Source organism: Podarcis cretensis (genome assembly GCF_951804945.1).
Source record: "Podarcis cretensis genome assembly, chromosome: 5".
Taxonomy (NCBI): Eukaryota; Metazoa; Chordata; class Lepidosauria; order Squamata; family Lacertidae; genus Podarcis; species Podarcis cretensis.
Genome location: NC_137174.1, coordinates 19,104,930 through 19,130,386, shown reverse-complemented (window position 1 = coordinate 19,130,386; position 25,457 = coordinate 19,104,930). Strand labels below are relative to the sequence as shown.

Below are 25,457 nucleotides of genomic sequence, written 5' to 3'. Positions count from 1 at the left end.
GAGTAGAACGTGCTCTGGAAAATCTGCAGCATCAGCTGAGCCGCTTGCTTTCCAAATGCAATCAGCAAGCCCTCTTTTCCCCTTGATTACTGTAAGTGGATGTGATTCGCCAACAGATCCTGAAGTTCAGCAGAGCTCCAAACCAAAGTCATCTTTGGACGTCAGCTACTGGCCATCTTTGGCTTCCTGGGAATCTAGTCAGAGTGATTTACATCAGTGGTGCCATGCACTTCCATTTTTATTTGCGACTATGAGTTTTGGTGCATGATTAATACTCACCATAATACGTTAAGTACCACGATCCCCTGCAAAAGCAGTCATGCAATGCCTCCAAAGGAATAGTTGTGTGTGTGTGTGCGTGTGTATGTGTGCTCCTTGTTCTTTCATTTTGAAGATGAGCCACCTAACATCACAGTAGCATCAGGTGATTGGCAGGGGTGGTGAGTGATGATGCTCAGGATCAGCCTTCTTGCTGGATTCTATTCCCCACCCCCTGAAAGCACTAGGAATAGGAGTGGGTTAGGTCAAAATTGGATTGCCTGAGATATAAATCCTGATCCAGGTGATGCTCTGAATGTATGGGGAAAGACAAGCCCCCCGTCCCCATGACCCCTTGCACGCCAGCTCTGGGAGGGAATATCTGAAGAGGGATGCCTTGTCAGGACTCCTGATGGCAGGGAGGTTTCTAAAGGTGTTTAGCTGAGTGTGCTAAGGATTCCCTTTCAGACCTTCCCCCGGGACATGAGATATGAAACAGGGGCTTGTGTGCACCACCCTTCCCCCTCTATTCACTTTGAGCACCGGGGGAGGGCTATTATAGATGCTCGCTAGGGATCACCTTGCCAACAAAGGCCCATATAGTTAAAGCTATGGTTTTCCCAGTAGTGATGTACGGAAGTGAGAGATGGACCATAAAGAAGGCTGATCGCTTTAATTAATCCGTGAGTAGAATGGAATTTGGACTTTAAAATTTCTACCCTTGAATTCGGTACGACCGGGGGATGTGCTAAAGGGAAGTCCGCACCCCCCTGCTTACAGAAGATTTAAAGCAAGGATCGGAGAACTAAGGTGGAGAGTTTTTTCTTTTTGGTGTTTTTTAAAAGATAATATTTTCATGAATTTGACAGAAGAAGATTTGTGCTGGAGGGTAAGAGTGGAATTTTAGAAGCCTTTGTTTAACCCCCCCCCCCCCAGACCCGGGAGTGTCCTGTATGTGAGCTGGAGAAAAAGAAACAAGGAGTTTGACAGCTGTCAAAGGAGCTGTCAAACGGGCAGTGAAAGTTAAAAATCTTATTATTTAACACCTTTCTGGACTAAATTTGTTATATTTGAATTAAAGTGGTTGGGAACAAAGTAGTGAAATAACAAAGTAACGGACTGTTGGGAAAAGACTATTAAGTATCCAGAATCCCCCTAGAGGAAACATTGAAACACTACAATGGCTGCAGATGGAAAATTACAGGCAGAGATAGAAAGAATGTTTTTTCTCGTGGGAAAGTTGCAGGAGCAGACTACGGCTATGAGTAAACAACTTATAACCTTGAACTCTAAAATAAGTGGCTCTGCTGAATGCACAATGGACTTGACCGGGAAAAAATCTGCAGCTGAATTAGAAGAGATAACTTCGGAACAGGAGGAGAGGGAACAAGGGCCAGTACAGATGGAGAGTACCAACCAGAAGCCTACATTGTCAGAACACAAAGAAGAAGACCTTTGGATTACAAATTTGCGAAAGATGCGAAAGAGGAGGGAGGAAGCCCCTGGAACACTTGGAATATTTGAATTTAAAAGAATTAAGAAATATGATTGGGGCTTCCTCTTTGAGTATGGATTAGCTGACCTTTCGCAGCAGCTGGTACCAAGTATTTTGGATGGAAGAAAATCTGATGAGACTGAGCTAGAACTCCTTCGAGACCCGAGGACCAACAAAGAGGGCTACCAACAAAATCGGCAGAGAGAGACTGACAGAGATTTAAAGGCCTCAGATGTGAGGAATCCAGGCTAAAAACTGTTTTTGTGGACATGGGGACATTGGGAAGGGACAGAAACCGGGGTGGGGGGGGAAAAGAATTTTTAAAAATATGTTTATGACCTTTGTGTTTGATTATTATGACCTACTTTTAAGATAAAAGGGAAATTCGTGGAAGGAATTCGAGTCGACCTTAGAAAAGGATTTAATATTTATAAGAAAACTGGATAAGTAAAATTTGGCCAAGTAATAAGAATTAAGTATTTTTTTAAATATATATATATAATAATAATATGTAAAGGATGAGAGATATGAACTTGCTGAGCTAATTTAATTGAATTAGGATGTATGAAGGGGTGGGTGGGGGGAGGTCAAGAACTGGGGTTAGGAAAGTAAGGATATGAAATTTTATATGTGTTGTCTTTGTCTGTGTGTGTGTGTTTGTGTTTATAAAATGTGAAAACTCAATAAAAATTTTATAAAAAAAATAAAATAAAGAAGGCTGATCGCCAAAGAATTGATGCTTTTGAATTATGGGGCTGGAGGAGACTCTTGAGAGTTCCATGGACTGTAAAAAGACCAAACCTATCCATTCTTAAGGAAATCAGCCCTGAGTGCTCAGATCGTGAAGCTGAGGCTCCAATACTTTGGCCACCTCAGGAGAAGAGAAGACTTTCTGGAAAAGACCCTGATGTTGGGAAAGATGGAGGGCACAAGGAGAAGGGGACGACAGAGGACGAGATGGTTGGACAGTGTTCTCGAAGCTACTAACATGAGTTTGACCAAACTGCGGGAGGCAGTGGAAGACAGGAGTGCCTGGCATGCTCTGGTCCATGGGGTCACGAAGAGTCAGACATGACTAAACGACTAAACAACAAAGGGATCAAAGATAATGCAGTACATTGATATTTATTAAAAATCTCAAGAGAGGCCGTGCTTTGTTTTCTTTTCCACATCGAGGCACCAGACACAGTTTGGCTGCTTCCACGAGCAAGTCAAACGTCGATTTAGGGGAGCATGACTGGTTCAGTTGCACTGGGCGTGGAGCCTCAGGAACCCCACAACTATGATATAGAGTAGAAAGCAAGAGGCGATGGGGCGAGCGCCAAATTTTGGCATCACACACGGCAATAATCTGCCCCATTCCCCAGCACTTTAAGGCTTTATACCTTTTTCACTGGGTAAAAGCCCTGGAGAGGAGGGGACTCAGGCAGCTGCAGGGAGCAGGGGACTTTTGGCAACTGATTTTCATGGAGGAAGACCTCCGGGAATGAGTTCTTATGCTCACGAGGCCTGGCACATAAGGAGATTGTGTTTTTGATAACTCCATCTCTGAACTGCGTGATTACAGAACAGCAATCCTTCTGTGGCACCACCGTTCCAATGGAAGAGAAATTGACTGCATTAAGTGCGGGACTGGAATCGTTTTCCTTCTAGATTGTTTTGGTAGGGGTGTTGTTGGGGAACTGGGAAAGCAATGGCGTTTTCAGACCTGTGTATTTCTAATGTCTGCCCATGGCACGCCTTCAGTCTGCCCCCTGCTGCACAAAGTCCAGGGTCACTAGCGCAAAGGCCATGGATGTTTCCACGGGGGGCAGGGAAGAGGCATCTCTCTTCACTGTCAGAGAGGGAGACCCGATGTTTCCTAGGGGTCCTGGTTGCAGGGCTAGTGGCAGACCAGCCCCTGTCTCTTAGCCTTACTCTCCCCATCTACAAGTGGAGACAGTAATGTGTCCTACCTCACTGTGCCCTTGTTACATGTGAATTGCTTTGAACTCTCTCTAGGTGGTGTCATGATTATGTACAGAAAATGCTAAAGCTGCTCTAGGAATAAATAATTTGGGGGGAGGGGGAAACAGTGTAAACAACACCAGTCGCTAGAAAAAGACAGGTGTGCCGAACTCCTGATTGCCCATTTGCATTTCCTCTAATAATGACAATAAATTTATTTTTCATCTGCTGTTGGGGGGTGGGTGGGGTGGAAATGGGCTCTTTAAAAGACTAATCACTTTCAGACACTCTATGGCAAACAGCAAGATTCGCACAGAATCCTTTTACAGCATTACTCCTGACAGCTTACAACCCAGACTATTAAACATTCATCAATAAAAATTTAACATCCCATCTTCTCTTTGATATCCTCAACTGCTCGCTACGGAAGACAACAAGGCTTTCCACGGCTCAGTGTGATGGCAGGACATCAAAGCAGCCTCCACAGCTAGCCCACTTCGAACTGTTTCGTGTGTTTAGAAAGTGGAGTTGTCACTTGGGATCACAGAGAGGAACGCAAAAGCTTTTGCGCCGGCTCGTCTGTATCTATAATCCAACATCCCAAGGCATCTGGCGTGCCCATATTGTGCCTGTGCTGTGACTTGCAAAACTTGTTTCTCGTGATAACAATCCTGCAGTCAATCTTGCAGCAGCAGGGGGAAAATAAATGAGCAGGGCTCCTCTCCCACCTGCCCGCCTTCTTAAGGGTTAAGAGCAGGACCAGAAGCGATGCTGAAACACAGGCGTGCTGGTGAAAATGGCAATGCACAAAGTGATGTCATTACACTGGGTGGCTTCTGATTGCTGCTCCAACGTCATTGATTGCTGCCGGGAGAGAGGAGCAAAGTGTTCGATTTGTTTGTGTGCTTGCTTCAAAGATTACTATACTTGCTGGATAGCTCAGTTAGTTAGAGTGTGGTGCTGATAATGCCAAGGTTGCAGGTTTCATCCCTGTATGAGACAGCTGCATGTCCTCACCTTCAAGAGGGGTGAACTAGATGATCCTCCAGATTCCTTCCAACTCAATTCTATGATTCTATTATCCTTCTTTCATCTGTGCATGTGCCCAAGATTTTTTTCCAAATGAGACCCCCCCACCCCAAGTGAGACCTGTAGGTATAGGGTGGTATACAAATTTAGCCAACAGCAATTAATACTCCAAATGAACAACTGTGCCTGCATATTTTTATATCTAGCATCTGAGAATAGGTCTATCATTTCAGGTAGGCTGGGTGATGGTGAGGCTTAGGTTGACCTGGCCTCTGAGAAACTTGTAATCCAAATCTCCCCCTCTATTGTTTGCTGATCAGAAGGTTGGCAGTTTGAATCCCCACAATGGGGTGAGCTCCCGTTGCTCTGTCCCAGCTCCTGCCAACCTAGCAGTTCAAAAGCACACCACTGCACATAGATAAATAGATACCACTGTGGCAGGAAGGTGAACGGCATTTACTTGCACTCTGGTTTCCGTCATGGTGTTCTGTTGTGCCAGAAGCGGTTTAGTCATGCTGGCCACATGACCCAGAAACTGGTCTGCGGACAAACGTTAGCTTCCTCAGCCTGAAAGCGTGATGAGCACTGCAATCCCATAGTTCCCTTTGACTGGACTTAACTGTCCAGGGGTCCTTTACCTTATTTCAGTGAGTAGATGTGCAGCCCATCTACAGGTAGACCTGGTATCCAGATGATACATGGCCACCGACCATTGAAATCTTCAGTTCTTTCCCCAACACCTTTCATCTTCTGCAGCCCTTAATTAATCCTACTTCTGTTACAATCATTTCTGCAGCAACCCCTCCTCCCAACTGCACTGCATTTCCCTAAAACAACAACAACAACACTCCATCAATACACCAGATAACTATAGTGTACGAGTATATTTCAGCATTGAAATGTATAACAGTACTCTGACTACCCCTCTTCCCCCAGCAAAATAGGTATAACAGCAAACCTGAGGTTATTCTGCAGGACTCTCATCTCTAAGCCATAGTTCCACCTCCTGTGGTAGGACTAAAATAAGATTGAACTTTAGCTCTCTTGGCATTGGTAGGGCAATTGTGAAAATGTTTTCCTATTGGCTCTTTCCTTTCCTTTTGTCTTCCTACTGGCTCATCACTCCAGGAGATTTTCTGGTCAGGAAACTGGCCTGGTTTATATATTAACATTTGCCTGGATTAAATTCCAACTCCTACTGGGCCCAGGAATTTAGGGGAGTGTGGTACCCACAAACTCATTTTTTGTTGTTTAGTCGTTTAGTCGTGTCCGATTCTTTGTGACCCCATGGACCAGAGCATGCCAGGCACTCCTGTCTTCCACTGCCTCCCGCATATGTTATATGTTAATATGTTACTGGGAGAGGATTGGAAATTGGAAGTGTTTTTAGGGCTATATTGCCGCCTGCCTTGAAATAACTATGTTTGTCTAAAAATCTCAAGTGGAGAATATTAGGTAGAACCCAGTTATTCCATAACTCTTTTGCTTTAACCTATTAGTTGACCATTTCATCCATCAATGACTAAAGGGCTGCAGAATACCCATACAGCTTTATACATGATTAATTGGACGTTTTGCAGGATGCCATTTGATTTTGTAAAGGTTGTATTTTGACATGCATTTAACCGGTTAACTGGCCAAGTAATTAATGTTCATCCTCTAAATTTGTTTAGCTAGCCAGAGACCAAAGGCAGCTCCTTTTGGTTCTACAGAGTTCCACACTTTTTTCCTCTCTTGTACAATAGAGGCCTCCCCAGGTTGTCTCAGGTTTACGTAAGAGAACAAGTGTTCTGACTTGGAAAGTCAAGGGATGAAAACAGCAGTGGCTGGTGTGGAGTGGTAAAAAGACGCAGCACCGCCCTTCTGATATCAGCCTTGCTGCAGTTTTCTTGGACAGGGCTTGGGTGGGACATGGTGGAACTGAAGTTGGGGCTGCATGGACTATTGGACTGACTGCTGGGGCACCTGTGCAGCCCTGAACTCACCTGGCAACTTCCCTACCCCAACCCTTTCCAGGTTGGCTGCAGTGATGCAGGTACTGGGAGGATATTTCCAGGCCCTCAAAGTGTGCCTATTTTCCAGGGACAGTTGTGGATTTAAAGAAACCATCTCTATTTCTGATTTGATCCTGGAATGTCCCACTTTTCCGTAGGATGTCCCTATTTTCATCAGATATGGAGTTATGAAACCCTCCAAGACATGGAGATAAGTAGCTATACAACCTTTAGAAGACATCCAAAGGCAGCCCTGTATAGGGAAGTTTTTAATTTTTGATGTTTTTATATATGTTGGAAGCTGCCCAGAGTGGCGGGGCAACCCAGTCAGATAGGCGGGGTATAAATAATAAAATTATTATTATTATTATTGAATAGGATGTCCTTATTTTCATCAGAGAAATGTTGGAGCATCTGGATTTCTACATCTCCACCCTTCACCCCACCGCCCGAACTTAAATGTCAACAAAGAGCTTTTGCACTGTGGGAATCCGTCTTGAACTCCAAAGTTATTTAGAGACGATCGCACAAGTTGAATGTAGGGAGCTATTTAATGTGAACATCATCAACATGTTTTCCTGGCTTTGAAAATGTGTTATCATTGCCACATACTTCTCAGCATCAACTCTTTTCCTTGATTCATGTAAACTGTGCTGGCAATTATTAAAGAGTTCAGCCTAATTAATGAACGGCTTTGCTTATTTCAAGAATTAGGCAAAGCTGTTGCTGCTTTCCTTCAGACTGCAGCTATGGGGGCATATGAGGCCTACACAAATAATCCATGGCGTAATTTGAGGTACATTTATTTTTTCATGAAATGAAATTGACAATGTGATTATGCACATCCTGAGAGTGTTCAGACACAGAGCTGGGTGTATTCCAGGTGTGTTTACAATGAATTAAGTCAAAATCTGTATTTTCTTTTCCTCTTTTCCTAGAACTTTCTCTGACTGTGAAGGCTGACCAAGAACAGTGGGGACACACGTCCTTCAAAAAACCACTAGTCACTCAAAGTCAGCGCCAAACGGCAGAACCAGGACCTTTACAACATTTGGTGATGAAAACCCCAATTTTCACGGAGCCCCAGAAAACGACTCTTCAGTGCCCTAACCTGCAATGTCAAGATTTCACAGAAAACCTGACATCATCCCATTCAATCCAAGGGGGCCCAAACGTGGGCACTAGGCCCCCTGCACTGTTTGGCAGTGAAAACCCCACATTTCACGGTGCCCGACAAACTGAGACCTTGGCACCGAAATCAGCGGGGGCAAGATTTCATCAAAAACCTGTCTGCATCTTATTCACCCTAAAGCAGCGGCAAATGCCTGCAGAAGCCCGCCTGCAATGTTTTGTGATGAAAACCCCACATTTAACGGTGCCGCAGAAAATGAGCACTTGATGCCCTAACCTGCAGGGTTAAGATGTCGCCGAAAATCTGACGTTGTCCGATTTGCTCTAAAGAAGAGCCAAATGCCAGAATAAAGACCCCCGCAACGTTTGACGGTGAAAACCCCACGTTTCATGGTGGCTCACAAAATGAGCCTCTGGCACTGTAACTTGCAGGGTCAAGATTTTGCTGAAAACCCGACACCGTCTGAGACACTCTCAAGTGGCCCCAAATGCTTGCACATGACCCCAAGTAACGTTTGGCTGTGAAAACCCCACATTTCATAGTGCCCCCCAAAATGAGGCCTCTATGCCCTAACCTGCGGGGTCAAGATTTTGCCTAAAACCCAATGTCGTCCAATTAACTCCAAAATGGCGCCAAATGCTGTCACAAGGCCCCCTGAAATGTTTGGCGGTGAAAACCCCACATTTCATGGCACCCCACAAAATGAGCCCTCGGCACCCTAACCGCGAGGCCTGGCCAGGACGGCTTTTTTGTTACAGCTTCTGGGCTTGAACAGGCATCTGACGCTCACCTGAGTCTACCCCAGCTGAGGAATCACACACCTACTCCCTAAGCTAGTGAGCCCCACCTGGGCTGTCGGCCTACATCCAGGCCAGGCCAGGCCAACGGCAGAACAAGAACCCCTGCATCAAGTGCCGTTGCAACTTATTCACACTGATATATATGGTCCAATGCCTCATGGGGAAAAACAACAACCAAAAAACCCTCTGAAATGAACCTCATTTTTCCTTTGCTTTCAACTGCTCTTATTTGTCTCCATCTTGCCATTTCATCAAACATTAAGAGTAAACCTAAAGGTAAGCCCTTAAAGAGAAAGCCTAATGAATGCTGGATTGTACATTTTAGCCGGTAAGTTGTAGACTGCCAGGAGCAGGTCAAAGAGGGAAAAGAAAACATTTTGAAAACAGATATGACTGCTTTTTGGGGAGCAAGAGAAACACACAATCAAAATACAGACTTTTCTATCTCTGACATAATGGAGTGTCAACTCTTCACCAGAGAGACTCACTTCTAAGCACGGACTGAATGTTGATGCAATAAGGAAACTCTTTGCTTACTCCGTAGTGGGGCCAGCTTTCGGTTTAATGCATCACTGAAACCAACCTTCTTGCAGTATTTATATTAAATGATTTAAAAACAAGCTTCCCCTTGTATCTCCTAAAAAGTAAGTCTTACTGAATTATTGGGACTTGCTCCTAGGTAAATGCAGACCCTCCAAGTGTCCCTATATTCCAGAGACAGTCCCGGATTTGCAGAAGCCGTTCCAGTTTCTAATTTGATCCCAGAATGTCCTGCTTTTACTTAGGACATCCTTATTTTCATCAGAGAAACGTTGAGGGGTATGGAGTTATGAGACCCCTGAGCCAAGGAGATAAGTAACTATACAACCATTAGAAGACGGCTGAAGGCAACCCTGTATAGGGAGGGTTTTTAAAAAAATGTTTAATGGTTTATTATGTTTTTGGAGGGACTCAGGTGGCGCTGTGGGTTAAAGCCTCAGCGCCTAGGACTTGCCGATCGAAAGGTCGGCGGTTCGAATCCCTGCGGCGGGGTGCGCTCCCGCTGCTCGGTCCCAGCGCCTGCCAACCTAGCAGTTCGAAAGCACCTCCAGGTGCAAGTAGATAAATAGGGACCACTTACCAGCGGGAAGGTAAACGGCGTTTCCGTGTGCGGCTCTGGCCAGAGCAGCGATGTCACGCTGGCCACGTGACCCGGAAGTGTCTCCGGACAGCGCTGGCCCCTGGCCTCTTAAGTGAGATGGGCGCACAACCCCAGAGTCTGTCAAGACTGGCCCGTATGGGCAGGGGTACCTTTACCTTTTACCTTTATGTTTTTGGAAGCTGCCCAGCAGATGTATGGGCAGATGGGCAGGAAATAATAATAATAATAATAATAATAATAATAATAATAATAATGGTAATAATAGTAATAATAATAATAGTGGAATAGGGCAACCCTATTTCATCAGAGAAATGTTGGAGAGTTTGTAAATGGGGTTAGGATTGCAGCTTAAGTTCCCAACACCCCATTTCATTTGAGTGGCCAAGAAGCTGTACATGGATAGGAAGAATCACCTGAGCCATGAAGCACTTTCAGTCTCTCCCAAGTGATATAACTATGATTAAACCCAATGTTTTAATGGTGGCTGCAATTCACTTTTGCAGGGGGAAATGAAATGCTGTCCTTGTGAGCACTGAGGCAACGACTGCAGGACCTGCTGCTCACCCACCCCTAGGGGAGTGGACTGCATTGCAGAACCAGAGCAGATGTTTTGCTGGTATAAGGTCCTAGGCTCAAGTCCTTGGTATCTTCCAGTTAAACGACTATCAGGCAGCAGGGCAAAACAGCAACAACCTTGGAGAGTTCCTGTCTCCATCAGAGGAACAAACTCTGTTTAAGAGCTTCACACGGCTCATGGTAGCTTGTGCCTTAATATATAGGTGTATGGAGGGGGTACCTCAAAGCATGTACAGTGGTCCCTCAGTTTTAGAAAGTCTCTGTTGATGAACATTTCGGTTTTCAAACGCCGTAAACCCGGAAGTAAATGCTTTGGTTTTCAAACGCGTCTCGGAAGTCGAACAGGAAACACGGCTTCTGTATTGAGTTTTCCGTTTTGAGGCTTCCATACTGAATTTTCGGTTTTCAAACAATTTTTCGGTTTTCAAACAATTCGGTCTTCCAGAACAGATTATGTTCAAAAACCGAGGTACCACTGTATTTATTTCAAAAACGTTCATCCCACTTTTTCCTCCACAAGGAGACTCTCAGAGCAGATAGCAGAATGTAAATGCCGTACCTCAAGGACCACCTCTCCCCATATGAACATACCTGGACCCTGAGTTCATAATCAGAGGTCCTTCTCTGTGTGCTGCCTCCTGTTTGTATATCACCCAACCAGTTCCCCCTAGCAGGCATTCACACACACACGCACACATGCTTCAAATGAGACACTTGCCATGCGCATAAGAGATGAAACCCAGAGAGCAAAGAATGCTGACCTGCACATTTTTCTGCATTTGGGAAGAACTGGCTGCTGAGGCAATGGTTAACTACTGCTTTCAGCACTTTATAGACGTAACCCAGGGCTTCTAATAAAAAACAAGAAATCTCCTGCTGTGAATGGTGTCCATTACTGGAGAAAGCATCACTTCCCATATAGCTTGGAAACAGTGAAACACAGACTATACATAAGCAGTCATTTTAAAGCACATAATCACAGACAGGCGGGGTCAGTGCTGCACATCTGGAATGGCAGGTCTTAAAGGCAGGCTGCCAGGGTGAAACCGACAACTGAGAAGGAGAAATCATCCTGATGGCTCTTATTTGGAGACTTAAATCTGGAGGAGGGGACATCGAGGCTTCTGATTGCAGGCCATGAATTCACATTTTAGACCTTCCTTGGCTTTTAAGCAACAACAACAACTAGATCAAGAGCAGGAGTTAAAGCTGGGAAGGGTGTCTTCAGTTTCTGCCTTCAACACCATCTTATGCCGGCCTTTGTGAAACTCTTTGGGTCTGCTGTCAAATTCCTCAGATGTTTCATCATAGCAGGAGCCAAAATGCATATAATAAAAATGCATAATAACCCCCTTCCTGGGATCACACTGGTTTAGAAATGTAGACCCTGAGAGGAAATGTGTTTAGAGATTATATTTTGTGAGAAAATAGGTCCTTGAAGCATTTGGGATGCTTTGAGGTGTGGGTTTTAAAATAAGACTTAGGAAGGAAGAGCACACACGATACTGACATGGACTGCAAATCGACTGATCACCTCAACCCTGACTTGAGCATGATGTGTGAATTGGGCCTTGGATTCCCAATGGAAAGAAGGATCCATTCTCCAAGCCCCACTTTAGGCAAACTTTTCTGGACTTTCTACTCAGTGGAATCTTTCTAAGGGCTACATTCCCTCATGGACAACCTCTGCTGGGGTGGTGAGGGTGTACCCCAGTGGTGGATGTGGCCAGGGACAAAAAAATGAGTGGAGCAACAGATGCAACTCTTGCCTTTTTTTTCTTTTTTCTTTTGCTGTAGTCTACCATCAAATCAGGGACGCAGGTGGCGCTGTGAGTTAAAGCCTCAGCGCCTAGGGCTTGCCGATCGAAAGGTCGGCGGTTCGAATCCCTGCGGCGGGGTGCGCTCCCGCTGCTCGGTCCCAGCGCCTGCCAACCTAGCAGTTCGAAAGCACCTCCGGGTGCAAGTAGATAAATAGGGACCGCTTACCAGCGGGAAGGTAAACGGCGTTTCCGTGTGCGGCTCTGGCTCTGGCTCTGGCTCTGGCCAGAGCAGCGATGTCACGCTGGCCACGTGACCCGGAAGTGTCTCCGGACAGCGCTAGCCCCTGGCCTCTTAAGTGAGATGGGCGCACAACCCCAGAGTCTGTCAAGACTGGCCCGTACGGGCAGGGGTACCTTTACCTTTACCTTTACCATCAAATCAAAAGGAACACGGGTGGCGCTGTGGGTTAAACCACAGAGCCTAGGACTTGCCAATCAGAAGGTCGGTGGTTTGAATCCCCATGACAGGGTGAGCTCCCGTTGCTCGGTCCCTGCTCCTGCCAACCTAGCAGTTCGAAAGCATGTCAAAGTGCAAGTAGATAAATAGGTACCGCTCTGGCGGGAAGGTAAATGGCGTTTCCGTGCTGTCAGGGAACTGACATCAGAGTGAGAGGCGGAGGCAGGGCTCCAGAGCGATGCCGGAGAGGGGACCAGCAGGGGGGAAGGAATTCAGCGCAACACCAATAGAGAAGAGAGGGAGATGGAGGAATTGGTGACAGGGCTCCAAGACCCTTCACCCGAAACTAGTGGAGAGAGCGCTGGCACGCCTCTGCCTTCCCCTTACTTGCGCAGACGCATTCCGCGCAGGGAACATAGGAGGAGACTTGGCGTCAAACAGCTTTTATGCTGGAAGAGGTTCAAGAAACGCCCACTGACGGATTCTGCAAGTGACTAACAGGTCACAGAGGGCGAGCTCTCGCCCTAAGCATGGTTGAGCAAGCAATCTAACTAAACCGAAGGCAATTTACGCACAAGTAACCCCCTCACAACCATTACACGTGCACTGCTCTGGTTCGCCAGAAGCGGCTTAGTCATGCTAGCCACATGACCCAGAAGCTGTATGCCGGCTCCCTTGGCCAATAAAGTGAGATGAGCGCCGCAACCCCAGAGTCGGCCACGACTGGACCTAATGGTCAGGGGTCCCTTTACCTTACCATCAAATCACACACACACACACACAAATCAGAGTTTCTGTACACACAAATCTCTCGACACCCAGGCAAATGAGAGGCATTACCGCAGCTCAAGGACACATTCCAACTAGACAGGTAGAGAGGAGTGTGGCTGGAGAGAGTCTTGAGGGCTGGATAGAGAGACCTAGAGCGTTGCATTTGGCCTCTTTCCTGTAATATCAGTTCACCTCACTCACTAGCAGTAAATTTTAATAACCTCTGGTGGCTCAGAGAAAGGAAGGATCATGTCCTCAGCTGTAAAGAAGGGCAACTTTTATCGTTCTAGGTGAGCCATATTTGTGGACCGGAGAGGGCGTCTTTTCTTTGGTGGTGTCCCACCTGCAGAATTCCCTTGCTCCACATGTTCCCAAGTTTCTTCACCACTGTCTTCTTTAAAAAAAGGCTAAATTCATCTTCTTTGCCTACATTTCAGTATTAACACATTTTTTAATCAGAGGTAATCTGTTTCCTATTTGCATTTTGGATGGCTTTATATTTCTGTTGTTTGCAACTGCTTATTCTGCTTTTTGTTGTTGTTGTTTAGTCGTTTAGTCGTGTAATTTATGGCGACTTTGAAAAAAACAGTAACACACATTCTTATTGATTTTGAGCTGCCTTGAAGTCTCATGTCCCAGAAAGGCAGGGGAAAATATCCTTAAATAAATGCATTCACAAAAGTTGTGAATCCCAACATGGCAAAGCAGTCATGGATCGATCACTGTTGTTGTTGTTGTTGTTGTTGTTGTTGTTGTTGTTGTTGTTGTTGTTGTTATTCTTAATTTCATTTCTTACTGCTTTATATTTTTAAGGAAAAAATCTCAAAGCAGTTTGCAACCTACATTAAAATATAAAATGAAACACTCTAAAAGTAAACATTAAAGAAGAAATCCTAATGCATTTAAAGCAAAACAATTAACAGCAAGCTAAAATATTATCTTAAAGATTTCAAAATAAAACATTGCTAGAGGAAGTCAAATATAAAATGCACACTTAAAACAGCACAATTAGGAAGAGAATATTATCCTAACCATAGAACATACCAGCTGCTGTTCCTGTCAATCCTGCCAATGCCAAGAGCCAGCTTTTCCAATATGGTTTGATAAGATTTCCAAAGGTACTAAATTACTGTTGCACTGCTGTACTTTTAAGACTGTGGTCTTGGCATCAGCAGTGGGTGCCAGCACAAAATGGCTGCCATTGGTAGTTAAAAAAGGAGGGGGGAAAGAGGTGACGGTGAGCCCATCATAAAAAAAGTCCAGCTCCGAGGGTCTTCTGGCTGTTACCTAAGTGAGGTTACAGGGAACCAGGCAAAGGGCTTTCTCAGTAGTGGTGTCTGCCCTGTGGAACGTGCTTCCATCAGATGTGAAGGAAATAAACAACTATCTGACTTAGAAGACATTTGAAGGCAGCTCTTTTTAGGGAAGTTTTTAATGTTTGATGTTGAGGTTAAGAACTTTGCTTCAGGATGAGAACAGAAATTGTGCAGCGGTGGTGCAGCAGCAGCAGGAGGCCCCATTAGCTAAAGTGGTGCTTCAGGTTAAGAACAGTTTCAGGTTAAGTACGGACCTCCGGAATGAATTAAGTACTTAACCTGAGGTACCACTGTATACAAAAACACATGCAATTTGTAAAAGAATGAATGTGGAGGGTCCCATCTGAGATCATGGCTAATAACTATTGATAGGCCTTATATTCTGTGAATTTGTTGACTATAAGTTAGTTCCTGTCTACTAGATATGTTTTTTTCTCAAATGGGCACATAATGAAGTCGCTCCCTCAGGGGTGTAATGGGGGGGGGGCTGCCAGGACAATGGCCCTTGGTACATTTTTTTTCTGGGGGGCGTGCACATTTGGCTCCTCACACTGCCCTGCTAGCACTGCAACAATTTTGTGAGGCTGGGATCTGATCTGAATGATTCGCCCAAACTCCCACAAACCCTGGCATGACAAATGATAATTTAGTACCTGTAGTAGGGGAGGTCAACACACGTTATTTTCCAGCCATGGTAGGAGGTCTCTAGCATGGGCAAAGACCATCTGCATGACCCTCCAGTTTCTGCCCTCAGGCATCCGCCCACAAATCAACCACATTTAGAAATAGGTTTTATCGGTTTTAAGAAAACCATCTCAAGTGATGCTATCATGAAAACAGGCTCTCTGCTAATAATTTTAAATATTTGGTGTTTCCACAGAGACAGGGGAGACTTGTCTGTGCATTGCATTTTATCTTCCATGATTTGTGGATCCAAGTCAAGTATCCTGGGTGATAAGAAGAGCAAGATGATTATCACAGATGCAGTAAACACAATCTGATTCAGTCTAATGTAGATCTAGATAGGAAGGAAATATCCAATAAAAAGCAATGCCAGACATCTGCGCCTGCCTACAACCTGATTATGTGAGTTGCCCAAGAGGCTTCCCATCTTAATATTCTTTGTTGACAGCTGTTCTTGACTGTTTACTTGGACTGCAAACTCTGACTGGCTCTTCATTAAGACGTTCAGCTGTAATTATGAGCGTTAACCACAGGTATACAAGAATATTTATGAAATCTATGCATCTTCAGACTAGTATACCTGTATAAAACAACAGGGAAAGGTTGTGGCCTTCACAGCCTGCTTGTGCTATTCTTGAAGAATCTGGCTGGGTATTACTGAAAACAGTGGGTTAGAACTTAAGTGTTCTTCAAACTTTGTACCCCATATACAGTTCCCATCATCCCCAACTATTCTAGCCAGTGGTCAGGGATGATGGCACCTGCATAGCCCAACTTTTCTGTTCAGGGCAATGGATCCTTGGCTCTAGCGCATAACATATGATAACGTTGCTAGTTCTGCAGCCAAATTAGATTTTGCATGGATGGGCTATCCTCCCCCCCCTCTCATTTCCACACTCACCCATCTTGCTTTGTGATCCACGGATATGTCAAATCTTGTGACAGTGGTTCTTGTCAGCATGGCAATAGCAGTTCACTTTGCCGCACTGATCATCGCTAAGCTCTTTTGAGCAGAAAACGTGTGACTTTGAGGTTGCACTGTGATAGCATCACACCTTGGAAGGACCCGGAAGTGAAGCTCTGCTTTCTGAGTGGGTAAATCAGAAGAACTCGTATTTAATGCTTTGTTTAGATGTAGCACTGTTGATCAACATCTTTCTGTTTAACTGAGCCACACATATTTTGCCTCGAAGAGGCATTCCTGATGTGTGCAGGAGAAAGGATAATGCCTCTTTGAAGATGATGCTCGTCATCTGCAGTTCTTTCTTTTAAAAATAAGAATAATAAAGACTGGTATTGTTATTGTCTTTAATCATAACCTGCTCTCTCAAATTGATTGGGAGAATCTTTTTAGCCCATTTAAAGTGTGTACATGGATTCATGTAATAGATTGCAGTGTAGCCTTGTGTCAGGGACCGTGCTGAGGAGGGCTGCACTGAGGAAGAATTGTGGGAGCCACCCCCTCTCCCTGATCCCAATCTTCCCAGGAGCAGGAGGACAGTATAGATTTGGAACAGTGGTTTGCAGAGGGGCATAGTTCAGAAGGCAGAAGCTGGGAAACACTGGATGGGGAACACCTATCAGAAAAAAACCCTAGAAGTGAGAGACTTAACAGATTCACAGTCTCTGGATAGTATTCATTTCCCCTTCTCCAAAGTCACGGAGAGCTCAGAAAGTGTCAGAACAGAAAACACAGAGGCTCCAGACTCAGATTACAAAATGTAATGTAATGCAGACCTGTTCTTTTTCTCTCGCTGTGATGATTAATGATTCTAACTGGTAAGATGTTCCTTTCATTTGATCCTTTGTTTACTGACAGGGGGGAGGAAGCAGATTCCCTGAAGCCTGACACCTTAACTCCCAGATCCACTGGCTGGAGGGGGTTATGAAGGAGCAGAGGTGCCTCTTTGCCAGTGAAGAGCTTTTTTTCAGTTGAAGGCTGTGTCCAGCATGAAGGCCCCTGATATACACATAGAAGACTCCCCACAGGCATAGAGGTAACACTGGCAGTTCTCTCATCAGTGGTAGCTGGTGGAACAGGGCCAGGAGGAAGAAGACCTTGGATGTACTGGATCCAAGGCCCTTTCATTTGTTGGAGAAGCCTGAGGATCAGATCCTCCCTCTACAGCAGTCTGCAGCTGGCATATCTCTCTCTCCCTCCTCAATGGAGCCAATGGGAGGATTAAAAGAAGAAGCTGCACACCAAAAAAATGGTACCTCTCTCTCTCTCTCTCTCTCTCTCTCTCTCTCTCTTGCTTTCACCCTGACTGGAAGGAACTACCAGGACTTTGGAAGTGATGGCACATCCACCACTTCACAACCTCCACACCCCACTTAGGATTACGCTATGTGATCCACACTTTCTTGGGAGTAAGTTCCACTGAACTCAGGGTAGCCTACTTCTGAGCAGGAATACATAGGGTCGAAGTTGGTCGCTCAAAACTGCACCCCTCATTCAAAACAAGATTCTTTTCATCCCAGAGCCAATCACGAAGGGGGCGGCATGCCAGTGAAACACTTTCTAAGGCTGAAGTGGAACTGCACAAAACTGGAAAAGATGATAAAAACTGCAGATGATTTTAAATGGAAAAAAGTCTGTCCAAAAATGTACCATGGGGCATTTTCTATGCCATGAGAAAAGATCGTGTCAACAGGAACAAGAAACCTGAATTCTTCCAAAACCAACAAGATTATCCACAGGATCAGGGACTGTGCCAGTCAAGCGAATAGTCCAGCTGGGTGATGGACCATCCCAAATGAAATAGAGGATCTGAGGTATTGAATTAACGGAAGCCAAGCTGAGGCTAGTCCCAAGATGCTATTGTGAGAAGGTAAGGAGGAATATTTTATTTTAGAAGAAGGATGCAAGCAGGGAATGGCCTGACCCGTTTTCATACAGCTTTGCCCGTGTGTGTGTGTGTGTGTGTGTGTGTGTGTGTGTTTCAGGGCCTGGCCTGTTATGCAGTAAGGAGAAACCATGGAAGTAAGAGATGGAGGTATGAATTTGTGTCTAAAAGATGCAGCACTCCAAAAAGATTGGATCTAGTGTGGGAGTGTGCATGGGTGCGGGTCACTGCCATTTTGCAGTCAGCAAAATGTCTTAGGCATGTGGTATTTTCAAATTACCATATTTTTTGTGTATGATGCCCCCGTGTATAAGACACCCCTTATTTTGGGGAACTCAAAATGAAGAAAATGCACTATGCACTATCCATGTATAAGACAACCTCTTATTTTAAACTTCAAAAATTTAGGAAAAAATATAGTCCTATACACGGAAATATGGTATATTTTGCATAAAGTCTGCTCTCCGATTGCATTCTTTTACGCTGTTTCTGACACATAGGTGCATGCCATGCTTGAGCCCTGTTTACCTCTAAAGGAGCAAGCAAGTTGGTTTTGCTGTGGACTTGTGAGGATGGTTGTGTTGTCCAGTTGAGGCGTGTGCCCGTTTTTGTAATGTTTAGTACGTCAACCCTGGTCCCAGCAACCATAACACAAGGCCAGAGGGCATTTACATTTCAGAATGGGAAGTTCATACAGATGTAGAGAAAAATCTGACAGAGCGAATCTGTGATGATTGCTCAGGGCCCAGGAAATTGGTGGTTTACAAAAAGAGGTTGCAGCTACAGAAGGCCCCTGGTTTGTATTTCCCCATGCTGGTGGTCCTGATGGTCAGCAGCTGTTCCGTCCCACCCTAAACAAACTCCTGCTTCTTGTTCGATGATTAAGTAAACACCTTCTGCTTTACTTTATCTAATGCAATGGTAATGAGAACAGAAGGTGGGTGCCTCCCCATCATTGACAACCTGATGGCTGTGTAATTACTGGGAATCTATGATACATATTTCAGAAATGCCGTCTGATATAATAGAAAGTCGTGGTTTAAATAAACAAATGCTGCCTAATTAGTACTAATTGAGTTAAAAATAAGGGGCATGTGCTCTCCCAGCCTTATTAATAAATGGATGTGCTCCTTTGGCAAGCCGGTTGTTTACCTTCTATCTGTCATCCTTTGGTTTTGATAAGTAAATTGATTTAACTAAAGCAATAAAATTATCAAAAGGCTTTTTGTTGGGCTCATTATTTGGGGTTAGGAAAACAAACAATCATTGTTGCTCTGTTAAAAAAAAAAAAATTAGGCACAGCCAGTGTTCATATGTGCAAGGAATTCCCAAATTGTGTGTTGGCATAATTGGGATGGTTGGATGGGTTAATTTCTGACCTGTATCATTTCTGGGTTCCTCCCTGGTTCATGGTTTGAAAAAATGCACTTTGTTGTTTAGTCATTTAGTCGTGTCCGACTTTTTGTGTCCCCATGGACCAGAGCACGCCAGGCACTCCTGTCTTCCACTGCATCCCGCACTTTGGTCAAACTCATGCTGGTAGCTTTGAGAAGACTGTTCAACCATCTCGTCCTCTGTTGTCCCCTTCTCCTTTCCCAACATCAGGGTCTTTTCCAGGGAGTCTTCTCTTCTCATGAGGTGGCCAAAGAATTGGAGCCTCAGCTTCAGGATCTGTCCTTCCAGTGACCACTCAGAGCTGATTTCCTTAAGAATGGATAGGTTTGATCTTCTTGCAGTCCATGGGACTCTCAAGAGCACCATAATTCAAAAGCATCAATTCTTCGGCGATCAGCCTTCTTTATAGTTTGAAATATAAAAGTCTTTTTCCCCCACAGGAAGTCCTGCCACCACCACAATCAGCATGAAGGGATTAAAAATGTGGCCCCCAAATGCAGAATGTGTTGTGTATCATGGGAAGAAAAGATGGCTGCTCCCACTGTGGAGGGATGATGTGGCCCACTGTGTGGCGGCCATCTTTTTTCTTATCCAAGTCCCTGGGACAATGGAATATACTTCCTGTTGGCTTTGGGAGCCCCAGTTTGAATGTGTACATGGTAACCATGGCAGCCGGTGGACTTTCCAGCCATCTGGAGTGGTTGTCACCTGTGAAAAGAAAGACGTACACTTGAAAACCAATTTCTGGACTGCCTCATAAACAGTTTGGAATGACAATCTGAGCCACGCAGTGCTCTGGTGGGTGCAGAACAGATCAGTTCGCTTCAAAATATGGCGCAAACAAATTTTCCTTGCTTCTTCCCTCGTCAGGATATGCTGGGATGCTTCAACAGAACTAACTAACCAGTGTGTCAGGAGAAAGTCTGCCTTCAATTTTAATTCAAGGGGGGGAAATGGTTTGGGAAACATTGATCTATGGGATAGAAGTATCAGAACCACAATGCCACTGATAATTAAACATGACACCCTTTCCTCTGGTGTAATGGAAAAATTGTGGCTGGGGCAAAGGCGAGAGGCAACTATCCAGAGGATAAGTGGAAGCCTGCCAGGGGCATAAAGAGAGCAGTAGAAATGAGAGCCAAAAAGGCCCACCCAAATAGAGATTTTTGCACAGGGAAGAATGATTCACTGCTTTGCAGCAATGCTTGGTTTTCTATATTTGAGAAAGAAAGAAATGAAGAGAAAAGAGGCTTAGAGAAGAGAAGACATGAAAAGCAGTGAATGTTACATCGAGCACATTTTTGGAGTGACAATGAAGGACACAAGAAAGAAATAATTACTGTTTGTGTGTTTGGGTTATGTTTAACTGGCAGTCCGTGGCAAAGGCAAGTGGGAGCTTCCTGATATGTAGCTCAGATTGTTTGCCACCACACTGCACCAGTACTTGGTGCAAAGCCATCTTTTCATTCTGTACTGCATGAGAACTGCCAGGGGTTGGACTAGATGACCCTCGGGGTCCCTTCCAACTGTGCAGTTCTGTGCTTCCATGATGCCTGATTAGCCATTCTTGATAAAGAGAATGCTAAGCTAGATAAACCATTCTTCTGATCCACCACAACAACTTTTCCATTAGGTTTTTAGCAGCTTGGGTTAAATGCAGAGTCATTTTAAGCTGCCTCTCTGTGTGTCCATTCCCCATTCCCTATGCAAACTCTCTCACACCAACCTACCACATTTATTTCATTTATAAGTGGATTTATATTTCATCTTTCTGATATGCGGCATTCAAGGCTTCTCTGGGACTTCTTTCACCAGCAACACAAACCAAATCTGCTTCGAGATGTTGTCTGCTGAATAGTGTTCATTAACATTCCATTCCAAAACATCTCAGAAACTTGATGAATCTGTGTGGGGGTGGGGAGAAGGGGCTTATTTCAATAAAGAGCCCTTGCTGCCAATAACTAGGCAGAATTCAAAAACTGTGTTTTGCAGTCCTCCTTCCCTGCTCCCTCTATTTTGTTCTGATTGCACAACGGCAAATCCACTTCTTCCCCCTGAACCCATCTACATACATATTCAGCGTTTTAATTTGATAGTTCATTAATTTCTCCTATGGCCAGGGTGAACGCCATATCATCTCACCAAAAGGTGGCTTTTATTTTGCTGTTTATTTATTATAACCGATAAAAAACAAAGAAAACTCTATTGTTGTCATGATTGTTGCCTTCGAATGAGGTGGGCTGCATTGAGTCGATGGCAGACAGCTGGCTAGAAATGTGAATGAAAGGAAACAGCCTGCAGGAATGAGTGGGCTCAGTTGAGAGGCACGAGGACATCAACAGATCCCAAGGGCATCCTTCTCGACTCCCACTCCTCAGAGCGCTGCAGGAGGAGGGGACAAACTTCTCCATTACACTCTCTCAACAGGTGCAGATCCTTTGCTAGCCCAAACTGTCTTTTCGGTGCATACAAGGACATGGAGGATTCTCTCGTCCTCTCCTGACTCCAGGCTTTCTTGGGAAACTGTCAACAAACTCCCTCATGGGGCTGTTTGCTTCTGACATTTTGCAGCGCAGTCTGGAGAGGAACAGAGGAGGCAGGCTGAGGACACAGTCTCCTTTTTTTGTCTCCCACTTCCTTGAATTCTTCGTTGAAGAGCTGAGTCACTGAGTGGCCCCCCAAATATGTGTGTGTGTGTATTCAATTGAAAACAGAAGTGATTAGCTGAGAGGATCATTCCAGAAAGGGATTTTCTCTCTCTTTTTCTAGCTGTTTTAGGAATGTGCCTAGACAAGCGACGATAATCTCTTTCAGATGCTCTTTAGTCACACTCTTCTCTTGTGTACACACTGCCGAGCTACGTGCGGCAGTGGATAAATTAGGTAGCCTTTTCCGAACTCTTTAAAATGGAGTTGTTGGGAGGAGCAGAGCAGATAAACACATAGACACATTTAGGGATGGAAAGATCTGTTGGTTTTGGTTCTCTTCGTTTCTCATTTTCCCAATCTTAAACTCGGGTCTCCACATTTTGCAGCAATTTGTGGGGATATGAGGGGGAAATCCTTCGGAAAATTCATCAGCATTTTAGTGCAAACTTCTCATAATAAAAGTGCATTTTGTGTGCAGTTCTGATGAATGTACACATTTCTGCAAGCATTTTCTCCTAATACAATGCATTTTAGTATGTTATATTCATTAGTATACTCCCTGTATGTACGTTTCCTTCTAATATATGAATTTTTGCAAATGTTGTTAGGTTGGAGAACGGCATTGTACAATTCAGAGAAGTGCAAATTTCAAAGGATGCCTGTGTTTTAGAACATCCAAATCTAGTGGATTCGGCTTTAAACGTGAACCGAATCAAATTTCTCCTCCATCCCCACACATGATATAAACCTAGTTCTCTCACAGTGGTGTGGCTGGAATACCTAGCAATTAAGGAAGCAATCTTACAGCAAGAGGCATTGAGATGTGTGGGGTTAGGATGCAGGAAGTCTCCAGCTGAGAAAGGAAGAAAGAGAGAAGCAGAGGGAGACAGATCCAGAAAGGTAGAGTGCTGTTGGGAAATCGTGTCCTCCCTAAAAGACGGCATGTGTTGCGGTGAGACCTGGAGACCGACCTCCTGTGTTGTGGGTGGGTAAGATTGGATAGCCACAACACCCGATTGGTAGGTCCCTCGATGTTGGGTTTAATCTGGCCAATGGGCCACAGTCCAAACGGATCGAGGGACCTATATATACCCATGCATGTGACCCAGAGCTTCCTCTTTTGGCTCGTGCATTCAGAACACCCGCCCACCTCTCCCTACTTTTAGGGCAATTTTTGCGATTCACCTTACTATGCCATTGTGTGTTGTCTGTTGTTGGGACAGGGGCACGGCAGGAATTTTCCCCACTTGGCTGATGCCATTTGGGTTTCGCCTGCTGTGTAACAAATTGTCACAACTTGTAAGGTTGCAGATAGGCTCTGGTTCAGGTGCTAGGGATGGGAGAATGGTCTCATCATCTCTATGTGGAGGCTATTCTGTTAAAGGAATCCAGGGACTCAACTGGTTTGGTCAACCCTCGAGAGGGGGTTGTGCCTGTGCCTGAGTCCAGGGGAGCATCTGGGGGGTGAACATAGTCTGTTCCCGGCTTTTCGCCTACCCAGGTGTTCACCCTAGGCTGACCTCTGCTGGTGCCCTAGATCACCGCTGCCTGCAAGGTTGCAGGGAGCTAGTTGAACCAGAGCCTATACAACCACTCACTTTCTGTAATCAATAAAGTTGTGGCCAAAAACCAAAACTAAAATTTGAGTCAAATGTGTCGTTATTTAGGGGGGAGGTGTCTGGGTCTGAACACAAAAGAGCTTTTAGAAGTGGTAAGGACAGGTGGAAATGGGGGAAAGCTGGCAGCTCTACTGTGGATTAGATTTTCTTTTGTCAAATTCAGGGGCTTCTGAACCTTGCCTCTCATGTGAGGTGATCTTTTCAGAGTTTGTATCTGAGCCTCTCTCAGGAGAACTTCACTAGCATAGGCCTGGAAGAAAACAGACACCCCAAATTCATCGCCTCACTCATGAGTGGTGAATTAGGGGGTAACCACATTTGTCAGGGGACTTAAATGGTGGGAGGCTTCTGTGAAATAGTTGCTGTCAGCAGAGATGCTTCCTCTTGCCACCATCTTCCTCCCCAGAGTTCTGCTGCTGCTACTCCACCATGGTAGCTTTCAGAGTGAAGTAGGTAGGTTAGAAGCTTCATGCTACCATTTAATCGTTCTCTTCTTTCCCAAAATTCAAAGCCTTATTTGATACACCTCGCCTCTCCATTTGGGGATTCAACCAAAGTTCTCCCCCTCACAAAAAAGGGCAAACAAATACCAAGATGAGGAGCAAAATATACCAAAAGCAGGCAGGCAGGCAGTACAGCAGGCAGGAAGAGCCTCCAGCAACATATAATTGGATGTGTGTGTAAAGCAGTGCACCTTGAAGGGTTAATGGGGGATGTTCTAGGTACATGAGGGTGTCCTTGTTTGCATCTGTGAAATGTTGGAAGGTCTTTGTTTACTGATGTGATTGATGACTCATGAAGGCCACTTTCAGATTCATAAAATGGCTGCAGTCTGCTTAAAAACACAGACCTCTGGTAGATATCTTGGTCAGTTAAATAATTTTATAATATAATAATTTTGAAATGCTGAGAGACTGGGAAGAGTCCAGTGGCACTTTAACTACAAACAACTGTATTGTGGCATTAGCCTTTGTGTGCTAGAGAGCACTTTGTCAGAGGCAAGGAGAGTCTGGACTATTCAAAGCTAAGCTGCTTTCAAATTCCAGTGCTTACATATGGAAAATTACTTACAATGCTCAAATAGCTCTACTTGGAATATTATTTCTAACCTGCTGTCCCTGACATATCACCTTTCAAAATGCAGCTTTCTTGGCTACTGAAATTTCACAAATGCCTAAACACACACAAAGATTCTGAACTGGCTTCTCTCCCCAACCTCAAAAATACTCAGTTAAGATTGCAAACGAAATAAACGCAAATCATAATATGCATTTTCCAATTTAAAAATTAAAATAATAGAATATAAATGAAATGAAATCAAGGCTACGATTCTATACACAGTTTTCTTGCAGTAGCTCCCACTTTGGGAGATGACAACTAATGACATAGACTCCCCATCACCACACCCCTGAATACGCCTGTCGATCCCTTCCAATCATAAAAATATCCAGGCTGGAGGTATGAAACATTTAGATCTCTCACTTCACTTAAAACCATGATTTGCTGGGGAACAAAAATGAAGGCACAGATTGTAGTTTGCTTATACAATATCCATTATAGGGCTGATTCAACAAAGCCTAGAGCAATGA

The 25,457-nt window shown here is 44.7% G+C and overlaps 1 long non-coding RNA gene across 1 annotated transcript in view; it reads right to left on the bottom strand.

Annotated features, from left to right (window-relative positions):
* Positions 1-5,765, bottom strand: part of LOC307216618 — a 50,145-nt gene extending 44,380 nt beyond the window's left edge. Inside the window, exons 1-2 of the long non-coding RNA XR_013839224.1 lie at positions 5,688-5,765; positions 5,368-5,556 (exon numbers count right to left, since the gene is read on the bottom strand). This is a non-coding gene — a long non-coding RNA (uncharacterized lncRNA). The remainder of the gene's footprint in view (positions 1-5,367; positions 5,557-5,687) is intronic.
* Between the last annotated feature and the right edge of the window lie 19,692 nt (positions 5,766-25,457).